We start from the raw sequence: 17,764 nt of genomic DNA, 5'->3' as shown, positions 1-17,764 counted from the left end.
GTTACAGACTCTGATTACTCACATGACAGCTCAAAGACAAATACTTTTGCATCCTGAACAATTTACATTTTGGTAGCTGTTTTTTGATTCACTGAGAGGGATATGGAAGGAAATATATAAGCTACCTTAATCCCTCCACCATTTCCTATCCCGTCCCCCACTTTTCCTCAAGACTCCAGTCTGTTGTTTCATTACACCAGTTTTGTTAAAGTGTAGAAGAACAAAAGGTAAGGTCTTCAAACACACCTTCAAATGAAAATTCCCACTTAATTTAATAGAGAACTGAAACATCACCACTTCCTAGTGAATAGGTTAAATATGCAATCAAAGCAGTTTAATTGGTAGCATGGCCTCCAGACCTCTCAGCCATGTGCCAAGTATAGTTAAGGTGGGGGTTTTTGCAATGTGGAAACTTGTCAGCTGAATAATAATCAGTGATTGTTAAAGTAGTCACTGAAATACTAACAGACTAGTACTTGAGTAAGCATCATCTCTATAGCAAAAGAATTCTTGTTGTGTGGTTCCCTGGCTGAGAACTCCACAGAAACACTTTTGCTGAGTTAAATACCAGGAAGGCCACAGCACGTTGTGCTTATGTCTCATACACCTGGTTTTGTTCAAATCACCAACTGTATATCACTTCCTAGCATAAGAAGGGTGAATACACTAAAGTTTTTGTAATTGTGGTATAGCTGCCATAAATCTATTGTGAATACAGTGATTACAAATTAAGAACAGCACACAAGACTTTATTTGGTAACAAACCTACTGTATCTCATTTTCCGTGTTTTTTTAATGTGTTTTGTTTCTTTTATAGTTGAAAAGAAAAATACAAACTCTTAACAATATTCTAATCAGTTGGCTGAGTAATCACAATGTTTATGTGACTGCATTAGCATGTGGTACTTACATTACAAAAAATTTTGTTATATCTTAGGTTACGTTTTCAACTGTCTGTCCAAGTTATGTATGTAAACACACAGCCACGCTTGTCAAAACAAGCTGGTCAGTGAGAAAGCAACGCTGAATTGCTAATGATGTTTTTGTTCTGCTTGGAATTTTTCACTTTGAACCCTAAGATTTTTTAAGCCAGATGTAAAAAATACCATTCATAAAGTACGTATGTTCTTGCTCTTCCTCTTACATGCCTTCCTTCACAACTTTCTCACTGATATATGACCCCTCAGAAAAAAGGAATAAATGCAACAGAAAGGTAACTTGAACTTTGTGACAGTTCACATTTCAGCGTAAACTTTGCAAATCATATTCTGTAACTCCAAAGGACTCATTTGCCTAAAACCAATTTTCCTGCTCTTTTCATATTCCATATTTTGAAAAGGAAACAGGAAGAAGTTTTTGCCAATAGCACAGAATCTGCTGAGCATGATGCTGGGCAAACTACTCAGATTAGAAGGACCACATACATGAATTTTCCAATTCCTGACTTGCTGAGAAGGAGCACTCTGAGTGATAAATAAATAAAGATGGCTAAGTCAATGTTGGTGCTTACAGCAGGATGCTTCAATTTCAGTGTAAGGGAGAAACAAAACACCACAGAACAGAGAATGAAGCTGGGAAAGTAATTGCAAACTCCTGCAGTGCAAAGTAATGATTACTTATGGATGAATCCCACAGACTCGGTATGCAGTCATCTGTACAATAATCAGCAATATTCATGGGAAGAATTATACAAAACTTGCCTGCACTCTGTTTGTGGCAAGAATCTCTCTTTGTACAAAGTAAAAGAACAGATATTACAGGGTCCAAACAGATCTGTTTATTACGTGGTCACTTTATTCTTATTCCCAGTGCTTCTAAATGAACTGCTGTGATTTCACCAATTTATTAAAATAAATATGTAAAGCAAAATCAGTCATAAGCAATGTTTAATTCTCAGATTTACAGCCTGAGAATCTTTAAAATCCTTCCTTTGAATGTAACTTCATCAGAATTAGCTGGTGTTCTCTCTCTTGCTCTTAGAAATGCCAGTGACGATACCAGCAAATTTGCAGACTAGCCAACACCTTACACATGGGAATAGCTTTTTCCACTTTTCATTGTGCTTTTATCAGCCTTTTTATCCTTTCATCCACAAATGCACATATGCCTTTGATAGCCTAAATAATTATAAAGTTTTAGGTGCACCCCAACTCTTAAAAGGTAGAAATACCACTGGAAAATAATCAAATTCTTTAAATATCTTGGGTTTGGACTGACAGACTTATAACTTAATTGCAGACAAAACATGAGGTGAGATGATAGCTGGATTTACAGTTTTATATTCATATGCTTCCATTAGTTGCTTTTCACAAGGGTGTTTTGCAGACTCACCTCCTCTGCTCCTCCAAAGAATCAAAGGGAAAACACAAAATCAGATTTTGAGGATAATGTTCTGCTTCATCTCTGGGCTCCACAGTCACAGGGAGTTACAAGATTGTCACATGCTCCAGAGTTTCATTAAATAGATTATTTTAAGCCATTTTGGTTTGATTATTTTCTTGCCCTTGAACATCTTTTTTAACCAAATATAAATCCTTTGACAAACTGAACAGGTTCTTCCACATATGGAAAAAATCCAAAGATGTCTGCCAAAGCTAATGAGTGAGAGGTTTAGCCAGCTTTTACAGATAAGCACTGACAGCTCGTAACTGTTCCACTAAAAGCTGTTTGTAACTTAGGTTTCGATTTCACACCAAATGAAGATTATTTTACATCATCTTCCTCTCCTCTGATCCATACTGTTTCTCTCATTTCAATCATTAACTATTTCACAAATTTCTGCTCTGCCAGCTGTTAAAGAGCAGTAAGGATGCAAAGCCTTGCCAGGCATTTCAGCGCAGGGCTGTGCTGTGGACTGCACTGGCTCAGCCCATGGTTACCACCACCCTTTAGCAGGTATATTTTTTTGTTGCACAATATGAGCAGCTTGAAATATCTGGACAGAAAGAGCAGCAGTGCAGGATACCATATTAGCCATTATGTTATTCATGGCTCATACCTGTGCTGTCTTTTAGAAACTAGACATAATATGCATGCTAAAAATTCAGGCAAAAATCGGTGTGCTGCAAATAGGTACCCAGAGATCTTACTCAGGCTGAAGAACTGTGTTTAGAGCTGCTGGTTTGCTTACATGTTTGCAACAATAATTTTAAAGAAAAGAAAAACAGCATTGTGGACAGGTATATCTATGTATATCTATGTATATGTTCTTTCCTAGATGTATATGAAGATACAGGAAGAAGAAATCAAAGCATCTGAAAGCACCAAAGTTACTTCTTCTTTATAATATATTGAAGGAAACACCAACAACTCCAAGAGTAGCAAAGGCTTATGCCAGCTTGTCTTAAAATAGCAATTTCTCTTCAGACTGACAATCCCTTCTCTTGGGGTGCTTCAAATTGCCCATTTCTTAATTCTTTTTTTTTTCTTTTTTTTTTTTTAAGTAATAATTCCTTGGAATATTTTTAACTCTTTATTTCCTTATCAGTGATTACATAAGACAAAGAGATAGCTTAAAAATGCACAATAAAACCTGCACCTTTTAAAAAAAAACAATCAGCAGAGGCACAAGAAGAAATCAGGCCGATGCTTGTTTTATTTTAAAAATAGCAAAAAAATAGCAAACAGAAGGTTTTCTTATTTGGCTTGACTTTCACAAGAAAAGATCTCCACACTGTCATGAAAAGTAATAAATGCAGTATGTCAGATTGCAAAATATATTTGGGGTTAAAATAAAGTCGTTCTTTTTAACTCATTTAATGTGACATAATTTTCAAGCATAGAAACTGATCTGTCAGACAGTTACAAAAATGTACATATGTATATTATTCAGAATAATATGTTCTCATTAAATTCTGGTTCCTTTGCATTTCAACTGGTTTTCTATTTACTGCTGAAGAGCCTGTTTCTCATTCAAGTTATTTTCAAAAGCCGCAGAAAGTTCAGGGTTTTTTGTACATTAAAATTGTTCTCCAGTGCAAATGAAACCAATCTTACTCTGTTTAAACAGTGTGCTACAAGTCCCTTTGCAAATAGAAGAATGCTCTTCCAGAAGCTTCTGTTAGCTGCTTTTGAATCCTGCAGGAAAATTCACTATTATTTCCACAGGGTCAGCTATTAGTTGGTGTCAGTTAGCTGCAGTCAGGGAAAAGAGGAAATATGAACTGAATTAACTTACAGGGAAAAAAGAGTTACTTCAGGAACTGTTAATTGTGCAGAAAATCATTATTTTGAGTAATAAGAAAGCATACAGTGTGTCCACTTTTTAAGACAGGCTGTATGGTATTATTGAAAGCACTCTGTATTATGAAAAATAATTTGCATTTAATTAAAATGCCTCCTTAATCCATATTTTCTAAACATTCTTTCTATCTCCATCTTGCAAAGACAAGGAAAGATAACATGGTTTTCAGTGAGCATTCTGATCTTGTGGTGCTGGGAAATAAAGGGAAAAAACAACTGCACCATTGCGTGTGAGGAAAATAGGATTTGGCATTTCACAGGGGCAGCATGTGAAGCCCAAGTATGCAAGTAGAAGTGACATGATCCCAAAAATAATGAAGTCACCATATTTTCTCCCTAAGAAATACACATCTGACATGAAGACATCAGGCAGAGGCTCTAAGTAGAAACACTTGGGCAGAACTCTGAAAGACTGAGAAACTTAGAGAGTTCCCCATAAATTTCTCCATTGTTCGGTCAAAGCTGACTTCCTGTGTGTTTCAAATCAAGACTGTTCTTTGGGCTTTGCAAAGTCTGATTTTCACCCTCTTTTCTCCTCCTCTTCTTGCTGGAGTGATATTTTAATTGCTCTGAAGGGAGTATGCTAATTTCTGAAGGGTTTTGAGACCATTCCATTTTACCACATTGAATGTCATTGCAGGCCACAGGGCAGGAAATGTAAATTAAATAAATAAATTAAGAGAAAGTAGTTTCTCCACCTCTGGACTCTCTGTATTTAAAACTGCCAATTGTTTACATTTTTAAAGCTTTTGTGGGAAAAAAAAAAAAAAAAAAAAAAAGGAAAAAAAAAGGTTAATATCAGTTCCATTCTACACTCTTTTAAGCTCACTTAAGCCTATGCCTAAGTGCATTTTAAAGGTCCCAAAACATTTTATTTAAGAATCTGTGCTCATGTCTCCATAATAGATGAGCAAACTGATTTGGATTAATCAGTTCATCAGTAATGTGAGATGACTTCAGCAGTCCAACACAAAAGTCCACCTTAACAGTCTTTTGAGTTCCTGAAATGTGGCTGTAAAAATAACTGTAAATTTAATGAAACAATTTTGTTTATGCATCACATGGTGCCTAATAGTTCTGTGGGTCCATGCATTTTCATTGGAAAGGACACCCATCATTAGGTTTGTAAATAAGAAACAAAAACCTGCCTGTTGCAAGTAAAATGTCCCCTGGAGGCCCTGTATGAACTCATGGCTGCCACATTTCTACTCTTCACTTACAACAAAAATTTACAGAGAAAAACTCAACTGGAAGGAAATTTTATTTTACTATAGAAAAAAGAAAAGCTGGCTTAAATAATTCTTCTAGATACGGCAGCAGAACCACCTCTGAAAAGAGGAATATGTTATTGAAACAGACAGAGGGGAAACACAGGCAAGTCATCTTCTGCTTATAATATATTGTTCTCATCTGGTTCTGTTTCATTGTGTCTTGTGTATTACTGACTGTTAACCAGAAATACACAGGCATAAATTCCTCTTCAAACTGTGCTCATTCTTTACTGTTCTTCCAAAGTTTGCACGGTGCACTGAGATGCTTTCAGTGGGGTAATCCATTTGGTGGAGGTAGAAAAACAATAAGCTATAAGGAAAAAATAATTCTGAAATGTCACAGAAGCTTAATGGGTGACAAAGAATACCTTTGCATATTCTACTCTTGCCTCTTTCTCACTGGTATTACAACATTCAAAAGATTGATAAGCTTTTGTTTAGTGATGTAAAATCTATTCCAAATATTACCAAAACCAATGAATGGAGTGTGTGTCCATTGAACTAGAAAATGTGTACACTGGGCAGTTCAAATATGAGATGGGGATAATGAGAAAGTGAAATGGGACAGGGAGGAATTTAAAAAATCCTGTCTCTTTTTTTTTTCCCCATTCCTTTTGGTAGAGGCCTTTGCCATTTCATTTGCCTGCTGATGAGGGTCAAGAATGGCTTTCTTTGATGAAGTGAGGCTGTGGACTTGTGATCAAAGGTAGGGAAATAAGCCATAACTCTGGAAGTCTGAAGTGTAGGAACAGAAACAGCAGTCACAGCACCTTCAGGCACTCATACCATATCACAAGGTGGTGTTTACTCCTTAGTCTTTCTTACTAAATATCTTAAAAGCAATTTCATAATACTGAAGAATATCAGCTTTCACCACTGCTCATATGGGAATGCTCCAACTCACACTTCATTACGGCTTTGAAACATTAACCCCTTCTTACAGGCCATCAGGCTGCATTCCATAGTCCTTTTAAGACTGCAGCAAGATCAAGGAGGCCAACAGTATCCTTGGCAGCACTGGGAGAAGCACTGCCAGCAGGCTGAGGGAGATGACCCTTCCCCTCAGCGCTGCTGAAGCCAAACCTGGAATGCTGAGTCCAGTCAGTGCTGGGCTCTCCAGCACTGGACAGACCAGAGCAACCCAGCAAAGGCCCACAACAATGATGAGGACCATCTGACATACAATGGTGAGTTGAGAGAGCTGGGGCCTAAAGAAGAAATGCCTCAGGGAGTTGTTACCAATGTTCATAATATAAGAAAAACCTTTTATACTGTCAAGGGGGTCACAGACTTCTGTTCAGAGAAGCCGTGGAGTCTTCATCCTTGGAGATATTATAAATCCAACTGGATGCAGTCCCAGCCAATCTGCTGTAGTTGACCTTTGTCCTAAATTTTGCATTGGACCATGCCATAGAAAGAAATAAGCTGGGATGCAAACATAGAATTACAAGAGTAGCTCTTTTATTCATGCACATGAGGTGTCCCATTCAAAGTAGGGCAGGCATTCAGGTGCACATTTCACTTACTGCTGCTTAATAAACACACATCAATATTTACTAATCATAGTAAAACTGCAAAGCAACAACATTTCTATGTCGTCATCCACCTGCTTTTCTATTGATCAGATGCACCTAGAGTCAGTCTTGCTATACTTCCTTATCTATAGTGACAGACAATAGGAGGGTTTCAAATATGTGTTAGAGGGGCTAGAATGCTGGCATTATCTTGGTTGCCCATGAGTATCTTTTGTTCTTCATGGACAGTGATTAAAATTCTAAGAAGCAAAGTCTTTATCTTGGGAACCATGTTTTCCTTCTACTTACAAGAAGCTGGGGTTCTTTAGTTTGCTTGCTTAAGCCTGACTGTTCTGTACCCAATGTAAAAACTATGAATATGTTTTTTTAAAAGTCAATATCATTTTATACTACAAATGTTAATTGGTATAATAGATAGGTAATGAGATTTTCCTAAGACCCTGCTTTGGGCAGGAGTTGGACCAGATGGTCTCTAGAGGTGCTTCCCAGCCTCAGATACGATGTGATTCTGTGAGCTCAGGGAGGGAGGTGATAAGTAGGTAGATCTCAGCAAAAGTGACACTAGCAGTTACAACACAACGAGTTCATGTTATTGTAAAGGGAATGTATGCTTCCATTAAACACCTCCTTAAACATGCATGGCCAGCTGAGCAAGATATGATGGCAAAATACAAGCACAATATTGTGCATGTACCTCCATGCTTTACCTGTAAAAAGCTGAGCTTTGAAAAGGAGACACCTCATTGTTTAATGATCTCAGGTAAAAACCACTTTTTTAACACTTTTAAAAGTACCTTTATTCTTTTTTAATACTTTTTGCCTTACTCAGATAAAATACAATCAGATATTTTCTATGGACTTTCTTCAGTGTTGGCATTATTCCTTCAGAAATCTGTCACCAGTATGGTCCCATCAATCCATTTATATCATACACCTTTCTGGGAGATAGAGGGCAACAGCTTCCCACAGGACATGGCAGGAGTTTCTGGGAACTATGCTTGGGACCGTGAGAAGGAGAAAGGGAAAAGAGCTAATACTAGTAAACATTAACTTTCTGACAGATGTGCAAATTGGTCATGTCCCATGTGACTGGCGCATTTGGAGGGGGACTGTTGCCTCAATGCTGTGTCCTGCAAGAGGCTTCCTGATTAATAGGAGCTACTTTCTAGGTAGATAAATATCTGTGTTGAGAATTTTTTTGCATCCAAGTAAGTGTTTTTTAACGCCCTTGAACAGTCAGGCGTGATGTACTTTTGAGTATATTCTCTACTCACACTCAAAAAGCTTCAGAATGTTGTTCATAAGCATCTCTTAAAAACTTAAGTGTTCAGTACCAATCTTAACAGTGGCTGACAATAAAAAAGTCCATGTCAGTTTGTACAGAAATGCTCTTCTCAACAAGTAGATCTTCATAAAGAACCTTGAGTGTATGAAAAGAGCCCAGCTCTTCCAATGGACCCCAGCTCCGTCACTGCTTTTCTGTGGAGACCACAAGGCTTTTGTAGAAAGAGACAGAACTGTAGCAAAAGTTACCAAACACTTCACAGACAGATTTAAAGGGATCCCATTGTAAGAAATGAAACTGATGCAGCCTTGCAATGGAAAGTGACAGTTGTCTTGTGTCATTAAATAATGAGGAAAAAAGCAGACGATAATTTCTTGATTAGAATCTGTGGTAAATATACAACAGACAAGGAGCAAAGAAGACAAATAAAGGATTAGACATCTAAGGAGTCTGTTCAAGTACAAATCTGTATCACAATTCAGTTAAACATGAAATACAAATACCAGCACGTTGGAAATCCTGCTCCACCTAAAAAGATAATATGTATGTATCTCCTCAGGCTATGTGCAGTGTTCCAGGGCAAAGTACAAACTGCTGGTCACAGAGGATCCTGTGACTCAGATACAATTAAATGTACAAATATACCATTGGGGCAGGGCTTCTGAACTAGAGTACCTCATTAAAATGGCATACCCCAACCAAATATAACGTGTGCTCTTGTTTAAGAAAGTACTGTCCAATGTCAACACTGATATCTTCATCAAGCTACAACTTTTATATTGCAGGGCTGAAAAAGTAGCTGCTATATAACTTTTTTTTCATCTTAATAGTAATGGAATAAGGATGCCTTGCAAAGTCAAGACAAACACTTATCTGGGAGAAAACAAAAATTGCATTGGGCATCTTTCAGATGTTTTCCTTAGAGCAACACTTTCTTCTTTAACTTCAGCTTTTTTGTATTCTGATTTATCAAATCATAATAAATTCTAAACTTGGCTTTCAATCACTTTTCAAGTGCTTTTAGTCAGTCATGCTTAGTCCCATCCACAAGTTGTATCTAAAAGTACAGAAAAATCCAAGTACATTTGAATATTCTGGACCTCTATTCTATACAGCAGAGCAGGACACTGAAAAAAAATTAATTCCATTTTGAAATTCTTTTCAAGTGTGTGTGAAAATATAGCCAAATGAAGAAAGCCTTTGATACACAAAATAAATTAAGAAAAAAATTCAGAACAAGCCTAAAAAATATTTTGTCTTCCAGACAGCTTAAGCACTGGGGTGAGCACCCTATTTCCCACCAACCTCTCCCACTCAGGGGAGCCCAAAGAAATCCAACAAGTTTGAGAAAGTGTAGCAACTGTGATAGGAAGGAGGAATGGTGGGAAGAAAGACATTTCCCCATCTTTGCTTAGTGGTTTGTCTTCTTGGTTTCTCAATACCCCAATAGTAGATAAAGACTGCAGTTGACAATAAACTAAGGTAAACTCTCCAAGTCAAGACTTTTTTGCCTGCAATACTTGTACATTTACTAATAACCCTTGGGATCTGGCACAGTATATTACGTGCTAAACATTGCAATCTATATGTATCCTAGTTTACAGAAATTGAGATTTTATTATTTGTATACAATATTTTGCTTATTATAGAACTGTATTTCAGCAGTAATCCAATAGCAAATGCAGATGTTTGATAACAATCACAAAATTGCACAATTTGGAATTGTATTTGATTATATATCATAGAAAAAAACAGGCAGAATTGCTTTTTACAAGCATTTCCTATTTTCCTCTACTTTGTAAGACATTTTTTACATGGCTTGTGAATTTATTGACCTTTGTATTTTGAAAACTAAGCTGTCCCACACCAAATATCTCCCTCAGATGTGTTTCGTGTTAATTAACGCCAAAAGGCTCAGTAGCCTCCAAATGTGAGGTCGAGGAAAAAATATATTCTATCACTTATGCTAAACAACTGCACCAGCTTTTCCCAGCGTGCTTGGGAATGTTTTGCACCATGTTCAAATAGGGCTTTACTCTGCTAGAAGAAAAGAAGTATGTGTGAGGGGAGTTTGTCTGCACAGTCCTAGTTTTGTCAAGTTGTAAGGCCAGAAAAGACTGCCATTCACATGCTGGCTAGGTGGGCATGTGCAAATTCAGGATTTAACAGCAGGGTCTAGACACAGGTGACAACCCCAGAAGTCTCAGATCTGGGCTGTGATGGGCCAGGCGAGTGCTAAGAGCTCAGCCCTGCACTGTCAGCCCTGAGTCTAGAAAACTGGAGGAGACAACCTGATACAAGCCGGTTGTACAGGAGCCAAAGGTATGTCTGCAGGAAGGAGGAGGGACAGGGAAGCATGAGGAGCTGTGTGACTTTCCCAAACAACTCGGATGCTCTGTCAGCAGCTCCCTCCATTGTGCTGGTGGAGCAGTCAGGGTCCCCATCATGCCCAAGTAGCATTTGTGGACGGTGAACTCCTGCACAGGAACAGGGGCTGAGGAATCCTCTCTGGGAAGAGTGCATTTGGGGATGGAAGTTAAAAGCACTGGAAAATCTTCCCTGTCTAAAAAGAGCTAGAAGTACAGAACATGGATGGGGCTTCATAACCAGTAACAGAAAGGGAAATTTTCACTAAGGAGAACTTAGGGGAAACAGACTGGAGCATGACTGGTAAGATTTAGGATAGGACCTGTGGCAGAGTCTAGACTAGGCAAGAAGGAAGAAGAGCTGAGAAATAGATACCAGAAGGTAACAAGAGGCAGATCTAGAGGGAAAGAAGATAAATGGACCACAAGTGGGAAGGGAAGGGAAGGGAAGGGAAGGGAAGGGAAGGGAAGGGAAGGGAAGGGAAGGGAAGGGAAGGGAAGGGAAGGGAAGGGAAGGGGAAGGGGAAGGGGAAGGGGAAGGGGAAGGGGAAGGGGAAGGGGAAGGGGAAGGGGAAGGGGAAGGGGAAGGGGAAGGGGAAGGGGAAGGGAAGGGGAAGGGGAAGGGGAAGGGGAAGGGGAAGGGGAAGGGAAGGGAAGGGAAGGGAAGGGAAGGGAAGGGAAGGGAAGGGAAGGGAAGGGAAGGGAAGGGGAAGGGGAAGGGGAAGGGGAAGGGGAAGGGGAAGGGGAAGGGGAAGGGGAAGGGGAAGGGGAAGGGGAAGGGGAAGGGGAAGGGGAAGGGGAAGGGGAAGGGGAAGGGGAAGGGGAAGGGGAAAGGGAAGGGGAAGGGGAAGGGATATTTCTTAGGCTGAAGACTCTCAAGATTACAGCCAGATCAGGGACAATAGGACTCTTGAGGTAAAACAGAACAAGGACATTTTCAAGAAAAGAGAAACTAGAGGAAGGTACAGTGTCTTCTAACAGATAAAGGGCTTCTGCAAAGAAGTGGATAAAAAGGAAGGTAGAAAAATATTCTCCATGCCCAAGGTGGCCATGGAGTGAGAGTAAAAAGATACCATAGGAAAGATTCAAGCTATATCACAATAATAAAGGTATCAGTAAAAGTGATAGACTGGGATAGGCTGGATATTCCTAGGGAAAGCATCCAAAAAGGACATCTAGCTGTTCAACACCCGAGGATATTCTCTTAGAGGCAGAGATGAAACTTGTGCAAAGAATGTGCCCATGAAAATGTAGGTAATTCAATGTCCAAGTACATGGCAAGAGCATGTCTTTTCAAAAGCCGCTGTGATTACAGACTGTGGCAGTCTTGTCACCAGAACCTCTAAACCTCCAACTATTCACCTCAAGATTTGAGCATATCTATGCAACAGTATAAGATTTGAGTAACACACATTAGTATTTTTATAGATATTTCTTTATAATTTCTATCTACACAACAGAAAAAACCCTCTTTTCATAAACTTTAGGTGGGTAGCCATATGCACCACGTGTGGTATCTGGTAATGCCTGAACTGAAATCTTAGATTTGTCATTTAGTCTCCATGTGACATAAGAGAAGCAAATTTTTGCCAATATGTCCATCTGTGAAATGAAGCATATTCATTCTTACTCATTAGTATTTGTATGTTAAAATTTGTATGTCAACTTAGCATTTGTGCGTTCCAATTTTCCACACTGCTGCTGCCTAGTCCTCCCCTCACCTCTGCCTGGTGCAATGAGCAGAGTTTCTAGTACTGACACTTCACACTTCTATTCTAAACCAAAATTGTGCGGCCCAAGCTTTTCTATAGAACGACTATAGAAAGATTTTCTATAGAACAGCTGCTTATTTGCGGGTTTTCGGGGCTTTTTCTCACACAAATGCTACAGGACTGAAAAGATCCGGGGGCTGAAGGAAGGTATCCCACCCGAGGCGGGGGATTTGCGGAGGGAGCGCTGGCGTCCGCGGGAGCAGCGCCGGCAGGGGGCGCTGCCGCTCCGCGCCATGGCGGCGGCGCGGGGAGCGGGGCGGCCATCGCGGCCTTGACACAGAACCGCCAGTGAAAAGAGCAGTGTGCTTCGCTCAGGTCGTACACTCTTGCAGAGGTACGCTCCAAGTGTGTGGCTGAAGGGGTGCTGATGGCGAGAGTGTCACAGTCTGTAATCACAATGGCCTCTGGGGAGGAAAGAGGCGCCCTTGCCGCGTACTTCGGTCGCGGCAGCAGGAGGGCCCGGGCCCTGTGAGACACTGTGGAACACGCCATTCCCTGCGGGAGTCCCACGGCCCGGGGGAAATCGCTCCAGGAGCTGCGCAAAGGGCAACCGGCAGCCACATCCATCCCGGGCGGGACAAGGCCGTCCCCGGCGGCATGGCGAGCCCGTGTGGGGGTAACCAGCGGTGGTTCCGGGAGCGGGCACCCGTGCCAGGGCCGGGGGGGATGGCCCTCTCCATCGGCCACCCTTTGCGCAAATGCTGAACGGGAGCACCAGAGACCGGCAGGGTTGCAACGAACGGCATGGACTTTGTCCAGCCACAAACATCCGTGTTGGGAAACTCCACACGGGGCCCGATGCAGGTGTCGGTGTGGCAAGAGTTAGTGCATCCTGAGCCATGAGAGTGGCTGGGCTCAGCTGGAGGGACTTGTCGAAAGAGAATGAGGAGAACCAGCACATCACAAGGAGTTTCTCACTGTGCTGATTCCAGCTAGAAGCATCAACGCACCCTTCAGTGAGTGTTGGCTGTGACAAATCCATATTGCTTATTTAAGGAGTCTGCTGCAGAAAGCTGCTTTGTTTGTTTCCCTTTGCCTATTGGAACCACAAATCTTCACTTTATGTAACCTGTCACAAGATGACTTTTGACTTCCCCTTTGTAGGCCCTTGCTGTTGCATAAGAGCTCAGAATAAAAACCATTATTTTTCCTACTCAGCAGCTGTGTTCTCTGAGAGCAACTCAGGGCTCCACTACTTTTTGTTGAGTCAGATTGCAGCTTCAGTGCAGCAATGGTTGCACTGGGAGAGGTCTGGCTTCACAGCACGTGAAGAATAAAGGAGAAAGTTGCAATAGCAAAGAATATAGTAACAGATATGAATTAGTAATGGTAATAAGAAGTGAGGAAGAAGGGAGACCTGGTTTCGTGCTAACTTCCTACTGTCTTCAATGATAATTCCTGTGTGTAAGTCTTGTAACTAAGAGAAATGAGAAAAGAACACGAACTGATTGGATTAGCACAAGCAGTCAAGATGGATCCTGTTTACGCATATGATGGAATGTGTGTGCTCGAAGAAACAAAACCTAGCAAGAGTTACAAAACGTACCTCAGACATAAGTTACCACTTCATGATAGACTGCCCAGTGGACTGCAGAGAACAGAAACAAGAAAAAGCAGCTGAGATCCTTCATAAAACTATTGGCATCAATGTATAGATTTCAAGATAATGATGATCAGGCGTGATGATAATTTGTGAGTTACATGTTAGTATATGGACCTGCTCTCCCAAAAGGCCAAGTAGAAGACAAAGATAGAGCAGGAATGAGAGTCTTGTTAAAGGGAGGGTGTTTTAAAATCCTGCCTAGTGAAGTTGTTTATAACTAGTCTTGCAAGTAGGGTTTTTATATTATGACAACTAATCTTTATGGTTAAATTTCTTTGGTCTGCACTTGCCAGGAACAGGCCAGTAGCAAAAGAAATAAAATAAGCATAATACCAAAGAGAAATCATCTTTTTTGAGAACAAGCTGAAGTGTCAAAGACTTAGGGTCTACAGAGTGCTGATAAGACACACCGTTGTGTGAACTTTCCCTCCTAGAGCCATCCATCTCTATTATCACAGCCTGGAGATGGTTCTGTGTCAACTTTGCATCTGCATCAGTAACTCATTCTGTTCAGCCATCTGTTCCACAGACATCAAACTGTTAAGAAGCCCCAGTACGGCACAATCTAGTCCAGTAACACAGAAACAGAAAAGAAAAGATCTCATTACCATTTGAATTCACAGGCTCTGCTGTGATACACATACAATATTTTCTTATATTGACATGAACATGGTAATTTGGTAAGTAAATTCTCAGTTATAACAAAAAAAATCAAACACTTGATATGGAACAGCTTTATTCAGGAGCAAAATAGTTATTAAGTTAAACTAAGATTTAAGGCAGTTGTTTCTTATTTTGCAGACTTTAACAGAATTAAGGAAACATTCATGTTAACTGGGATCACTATTACATATTGCCCATTTTAACTTCTGAGGATTTCACCACTAATTTATGTCAAAATGAAATAGGTATTTAGATGCTAAGGTATCAGAAGAAAATTATGACAGTAGATTGCTGACAGTGCAATTTGAGATTTCTTGGTTTGTTTTTATTTATTCAAGTCCATATATGATTGAAACTTAGTATTTTTTAATTTCGATTTCCCATGTTGTCTTTCTAAATTAATGTGTCCTGAGAGCTTGTAAAGTTATATCTGCCTAAATCACTGGCTTTTGATACTTTTTTCCTAGGTTTTTTAGTACTATAGAGCTAGGATAATTAAAGGCCAGAGAGCTGGATTCCATTCTGGCCTGTAAATCTTCAGCAGAACTGGTGCTGGAGTTTCAATAACAAAATCATTATTGTGAATGATTACTGAGCCAGAGAAAACCATTGATTGACATTCAGATTCTTAACTGAATTTGCAGATGCTGCGAAGTGAGATTTGGTGGGAGGTCTGTGAGTCTTTGAGACGGGATCTTAGTCTCACAGTTTTAGAGAGCTCTCCTTCAGAGACGCACTGCACTCCAGCATTGCTTTTGGGTTTGGGGAGACAGGGACTGAAGAATCATGCACGAACGACATGCTCAAGCCTTGTTCAAAGGAATGTGAATGCTGTGTTTAAAACAGTAATCCCTTTCACTAATTAACGTGTGATCTGATTGGCAAATTAACCTCTATGAATTTTTTTGCTGCCACAGCTAACATATTTTGAGAATGTAAGGGCTTTTATTTTTAAAACGAACTCTCCCAGGAGAGAGGCAAAGACATATTTGACCCCCTTTTAACTCTTAACAAATTATGAAATGTAATCATCTGTTGTGACATGGTGTCCACCGAAGAGCTGGATATACAGCCTGATACAGCTTGGGACTGTGCAGCGCGCATGCCATTAGATATACTATACTCTAAGCCATGTGTTAAATTCTATTATGCTCTAAAGATTTAATACAACCTTTTTGTTTTTACACGACACTCTGCTCTACTCACATATTTTTAGTACACGGAGCCCGACTTTGGAGCTGAAACTTGCTCAGCCTTATGGTATATTTTTCATTTCACCTCTATCTTTGTTTTATATAACTCTCCCTACACAGTCTCTGGGGAAGAAATACACCAGACTTGTGTCCCCCAACAGAGCTGTGGTCTCTAAGGAAACTCGTGCATTAATTAAGGAATAGTATAATGGGTATGGTTTTGTTTTGTTAACCAGTGCCCCAAGGAGCATCGTTTCACTTACGTGAGTATTTTACCCCCTCCCCCCATTAGCAAATATCAACATATTTCTGTTAACTGTTCTGTGGCTATGTTCAAAACAATACTTACAAGATAAAATTTTGTCTTTTGAAATAGCAAGCAAATTGGCACATGAATTTAATTTCTTTAGTAACTTGGCACTGTCTTCTCTAGTTACTGGTTGTTGGCCTCCCCCTCAAAATGTTCTAGTATTGAAGCCAACACCCATGGCCACACACTGGGAATGCTTGGCAGCTGCAGGGCCCAGATGCCAACCACTGGAATGCATTTTACGTACCAGTGTCTCTGCCTTTGGCTTGGTTTCTTGGCCAGCCTTTAGCAAAGTCTCTTCTCCAGACTCATCTGACTCCAGTGCCTGCTGCTCTTGCAGCTGTGGAACTGAAGCAAAACCAATTTACAGAAGATCTGTCTCACCATTCCAGGAATCGCTTGCCTGCACCCTCTCCCAGCAGGATACATACACTGAGTCCTTTTAGTGTGTGAAAGGAAGATGTCCCACTTGCCTGTACTTATTGTGGGGGATCAAGTATATAGATCCCCCACAATATTGACAGGGGTCTGAAAGCACAGAGCACCCTGGTAAACCTGACAGACACCACTGAAAACTGCTTTTCAAAGTCTCACAATTTCTGTGTCAAATGTCTATTTTAAGTTTCTTCTAGCTAAGGCCCCTGAAAAGTACAGTATTGGCTCAGCATCAGATATTTTGCATATATGACTTGCATCACTTTCTCCAGCCATTAGTGGTGATCTAAGCATGATTTATATCTACTGTTAGGAAGGCAAGGAAAGCAAGGAAGGCGGGAAGGTGTGAAGGCAAGAAGGCAGGGAAGGCAGGGAAAGAAGGGAAGGAAAGGGAAGGAAAGGGAAGGGAGGGAAGGCAGGGAGGGAGGGAAGAAGGCAGGAAGGAAGGAAGATAGGTAGGTCCACCTGGCCAGCAAGAGTAAACTGTCTTGCTGTCTGGATATATTTAACAAGTAACACAGAAAATTTAATTTCCACAAAAGATCAGTGAGTGTAGTAAAATTAAAAATGCAACTTATTTCCATAACTTATTTACTGGGTAGCTTTTAGTAGAATAGTTATTAATGTTTTATATTTTCTGGTATTTCCAATCTTAATGCTTTCATTGTAGCATTCCACTGTGGTTTCTTTGCTACCCTCTAGATTTCCATGCTTGCCTGGAAAGCTGGCAGCTCTCTAAAGACACACCAAGATGAACACTGGGGGTGTGTTTTGCTACACACCCACAATACTGAAATTGTCTTAGCTGGGTCACATGCCTCTGACTGCACTAGAGAAACATAAAGCTTCTGATAAGAAGTTGCAATAAGCAAATGTGGATTTATCAAATACTGAAACACTCACCAAGCTGATACTGAATTGCAACCATTGGCTGAATTACTTTTAAGTATCTACAGCACTACAGAAATTAATTTTACATCCCTGATTTGCACTTGTTTTGGTGTGTATAAGGGTAAATTCACTTAAGGGTAACATTAACTCCCCAGGTTGTATTTAAGAATGGCTGTAACATGAAAAAGTGGACAATTA

General features: G+C 40.1%; 1 protein-coding gene across 1 annotated transcript in view; it reads right to left on the bottom strand.

The window, feature by feature from the left end:
- Nucleotides 1-7,818: 7,818 nt before the first annotated feature.
- The window catches only part of RBM48 (RNA binding motif protein 48), a 241,495-nt gene continuing 231,549 nt past the window's right edge, over nucleotides 7,819-17,764 (bottom strand). The window contains exon 6 of the transcript XR_010743440.1: nucleotides 7,819-7,829. The gene's annotated coding sequence lies outside the window, so the exon portion shown is untranslated. The remainder of the gene's footprint in view (nucleotides 7,830-17,764) is intronic.

Source organism: Sylvia atricapilla, chromosome 1 (assembly GCF_009819655.1).
Source record: "Sylvia atricapilla isolate bSylAtr1 chromosome 1, bSylAtr1.pri, whole genome shotgun sequence".
NCBI classification, from domain to species: domain Eukaryota; kingdom Metazoa; phylum Chordata; class Aves; order Passeriformes; family Sylviidae; genus Sylvia; species Sylvia atricapilla.
This window is presented reverse-complemented; position numbering and strand designations above follow the sequence as displayed.